The 4,433-nt window shown below is 41.3% G+C and overlaps 1 non-coding gene across 1 annotated transcript; it reads left to right on the plus strand.

The window, feature by feature from the left end:
• Positions 1 to 597: 597 nt before the first annotated feature.
• On the plus strand, positions 598 to 709 carry LOC116685514 (U5 spliceosomal RNA). Its single transcript, XR_004330970.1, has one exon. It is a non-coding gene; the product is annotated as a U5 spliceosomal RNA (small nuclear RNA).
• The last annotated feature ends 3,724 nt before the right edge of the window (positions 710 to 4,433 follow it).

A 4,433-nucleotide genomic window follows, 5' to 3' on the forward strand; every position in this document is an offset into this window, starting at 1 on the left:
GAACACACTTAATACTGCTCCAAAGCATACCAATTAGCAGAGGATGTTTTTGATCCATCGACCTCTGGGTTATGGGCCCACGATCTCCGCTGCGCACTCTGCTCTGCTGTTCAAGCTCAGGGGCTGGATAATCTGGGAGTGACATTTCGAGGAAAGGTTTGGGAACCGGTGGCAACCATCAACCAGCAACATTTGGTAACCTTGACACTATCTTTTATGTGATATCCTGATTTCTCTGTCCTTAATTGGTGCTTTCTGCTGTCAAATTCTGTTTTTTTTCAATACGGGTGTTTCTTTTTTTTAAGTACATACTTGGCCTACATTTTGAATTGCATGCAGGTATACATGCATACAGTGGTATGCATGCGTTTAGGAACCCATGCTGAAGTTGCTAAAAGAGGAATTAAAAAAAATCATCTTTTGGAAATTGATCTAATTGCCTTGATTTTAAAAAGTAAAATCAGATATAAACATCAGTAAGGAGTCTACCAAGTTGCATCTTATCATTTTAGTTTGGACACCCAGTGAGGCTTACCGTGATGGTTTGGACTGAGTCGACTAGGGTTTCCAGCTGCTCTCGAGCAGATGGCTGTACTCACTCTGGTTTCTCTTCACAATACACAAAGTCTTTCGCCTTTTACTAAAGACTTCCTTGAAGGGGAACCCCCGATGAAACTCTTTTGGGGTTGGCTTTGCTGTTTGGCCGAGCCTTTTGTACTTGTGAAAATTAAGCAACCCGATCGCTTCTGCAGGTGTTTCTGCTCTGGATCTGTGGTTGGAGACACCTGCTGCCTCCATGTTCCTGATTCTGTGAAGTGAATGCAATATCTCTGAATGCCTAGAGGAGTCCCTTTAAATTTGGCATACATACCACTTGGAGTCGCGGATGAATGATTTCGATTTTGGAAGTCAAAGGTCAGGTCACTGTTTCCTTATGTCACCAGAAACTGTATATGTATTTCTCCTGAACTGGTGTAAATGGTTATGTAACGCCCCAGGCTAATGGATAAGGCACTGGCCTCCTAAGCCAGGGATTGTGGGTTCAAGTTCAGTCCAAGTCATCTGGGGTGATTTTCAGCAGAGTGGCGCAGCGGAAGTGAGCTGGGCCTATAACCCAGAGGTCGATGGATTGAAACCATCCTCTGCTGGAGACACTCTGAACCTCAACCTGGTTTCCATGGTGAGATGATCATAATATAACTGCTGTAAAAGATGGTTGACAGCGTCATGAAAATTATGTTTCTGGCAGTCTACTGTCCATTTTGCCAAATCAAGATCCACTACCCCAGTATATTGACTTTCCAGTTATGTGATTGGTAAGTGGTTGGGCTGTACACAGGTTTGATCACATCCATCGGTTGCATGGACAAGACTTCAATACCCCGGTTCCCCCGCATGATCGCTCTCTTGTCTTTGTTGTTCGATGACTATTTGGCTCACCCCTAAAACACACCCGAAGCATCTCAGACGAAAATCCCTCTGCACCTCAAAGTGCTCTCAAGCACTCCCAGCTGTGCGTTTGCAGAAGAGCGCCTTGTTTTCTTGTAGCTTTGGAAAAGGCTTTAGTTATGACAAGGTAAACAAATACACCATTGTGCTTCTCATTCTTGTGTTCACTTCAGTTATGTATTGAATCAAATCTTTAGAGCTAATGGCCTCATTTATCAACCTAACGTAGAAACCAGCGCAGATATGAGCGCAGAAATCCTCTTACGACAGGCTTTCGTGAGATTCATGAAACGTTCGTATCACACCAATCAGAGTGTAAGAATGATCGTACATTGATAATGCAGCGGCTGGAAACGATTGTGATTTAAATATCACGCTCCATATATTCTCGATTTTGAGGCCTCGCCCCTATTATTTACGACATGGCCAGATCCGGCTAAGAGTGGTGAAAAACCTGACATCTCAGGTGCTCTGGTGCAGCCAGCCACCACCAGGCCGGAGAAATATGCCACCTAAGAAAAATGCAATCCTACCGATGAGGTTGAGGAGATTGAATACACCACTGCCAGGCCGAGTGAGAAGGAAGAGAAGGAGACGCTGGAACAACAGCCAATTTGCTTTTTGAATTTAAAAGGCATTTATGTTGATAGCGGGGACATTGAGGATTGTCATACTCTGCCGAGCAAAACAAAACGGCCACTCCATCGGTAATAATCCGGTTCACCAACAGAAAGAAAAAGTCAGCACTCCTCAGACAAGGAAGGAAATTAAAGGCACCAAGTTTACATCAACGAACAGCTCAGCAAGAAAATGCTGATATCGCCAAGAGCACTCATACTCAGAAAACAAAACAAGACCACAGACCTGGGCAAGGAATTGTAAAATTTACAACAAACTTTGAATTTTAACTGCAGGAGCTTTTTGCAAACCTTTAAAAAATCAAACAGTACCTGAAACAAGAGGAACAAAATTTCACAGCAATTGCAACAACAGAGACTTGGCTCACGGTAGAAAAACCGGAGTTGGTGGAGATTTAGGGATATGAACTATCATTCATGAATAGGAAACAATCAAAGGGTGGGGGGGTTGCATTATATATTGACCAAAGATATAATGTCAAATAGTTACTAAAATGTTTTTTGTTTTAAATACAATCATGGAATGCATCACACAGTACAAATTGAAATGGAAAAATCTAAAAACATTCTAATGAGCTGCATGTATAGGAAAACCGGGATCGAATAATGACATGTTTAAGAAATAATTACAGAAACATTCAGTAATATTCAGTAATTTTCAAAATGTTTTTTTATCTGCTGAGATTTCAATATTGACTTGCTCAACCCACAAGACCACAACAAAACAACAGAGTTCATTAATCTGGGTGTACAGTCCCGGTTTGTATCCCAATCACTCGACCAACCAGAATTACAACCAATAGTGCTACACTGACTGATAATATATTTACCACGTCACTGTCTATAAAGTTGAAAGTGGCTAATAACAAATGATGTCAGTGATCATCTGCCAGTTTTTGAAAACATACATAGCTACACCAAGACCAGGAAGGACGACAACATGACAGATGAACTGATGTTTGCATTTTCAGAAGAGCACCTTGTTTTCTTTTAGCTGTGAAAAAGCTTGCGCTCATAAAGGTAAACAAAAATTGCACTTTATTGCCTTATTAAAAATTTAGGCAATTTAAACAGTACAATACAAACATAAGAAAACTACAAACAACAATAACTTGAACACGTACAATTAAAAATGGCCAACTTCTAGTGTGTTGGTAATGATGGGAGGACTGTTGGACCAATTTACATATAAGGGTGACAAAAATAAATTCCTAAAATGAAAATTACACTGACATCCTGTCAGCCCAAAAAAATGTGTATGTTTCTAGAGATGAGAGGTTTTAGAAGATAAATCCAAAATAAAAAAAAAGTTTCAAACATGTCTTTAAACGTTTTATGTTCTCCTTTGGGCCTTCTCCTTCCCACGGTGGGTACATTGTGGTTAGGGTTGGGTACCGAAACCCGGTACTAGTACGGCACCGGTGCCTTAACACCCGGTCGGACCGAATAGTAACGGGGATTTTGGGGCTTCATTTCGGTGCTACTGAAATACCAGCGCTGCCTTTTTCCATCTAGTGGTTGTTTTTGTCATTTAGCAGCAATTTACTGGATTATTATTACATTTTTTTTACATTTAATTTGGACCATATAGAAATAAACAAGTCATTCTTAAATGTTGCTGACTGTCTTGTTGTGCTCCTTTTTTTTCCACATACATTTAAAAAATATATTTTTAAAAGGATGGTTCAGGCACCAAATCTGGTGCCTAAATGGTAAAGAGTTCTGAGGACAGGCAGAAAACAGTCCAGCTGATCCACAATAACATACATGTTGATCAGAAGATAAAGTTATTGCTGGTCAGCCTTCAATGAGGAGAGAAGATCAGAATATAACAACACAGCTATCAGGGCATGAGGAGGAGGAAACAGCTTGGCTCTGAAACATGTTCACAACGAGGCAGTGTGAATGCGCTGGTGTCTTTTAAGGTGTCCCCTCTGAGAAAAGGTTTTTCCACATTGTTCACAGCTGTACGGCTTCTCTCCAGTGTGAATGCGCTGGTGAGTTTTAAGGTGACTACTCTGAGAAAAGGTTTCCCCACATTGTTCACAGCTGTACGGCTTCTCTCCAGTGTGAATGCGCTGGTGAGTTTTAAGGTTACTACTCTGAGAAAAGGTTTCCCCACATTGTTCACAGCTGTACAGCTTCTCTCCAGTGTGAATGCGCTGGTGAGTTTTAAGGCAACTACTCTGAGAAAAAGTTTCCCCACATTGTTCACACCAGTACGGCTTCTCTCCAGTGTGAATGCGCTGGTGAGTTTTAAGGCTACTACTCTGAGAAAAGGTTTTTCCACATTGTTCACAACTGTACGGCTTCTCTCCAGTATGAATGCGCTGGTGAGTTTTAAGG

This window comes from Etheostoma spectabile, unplaced genomic scaffold (genome assembly GCF_008692095.1).
Source record: "Etheostoma spectabile isolate EspeVRDwgs_2016 unplaced genomic scaffold, UIUC_Espe_1.0 scaffold00569914, whole genome shotgun sequence".
Lineage (NCBI taxonomy): Eukaryota > Metazoa > Chordata > Actinopteri > Perciformes > Percidae > Etheostoma > Etheostoma spectabile.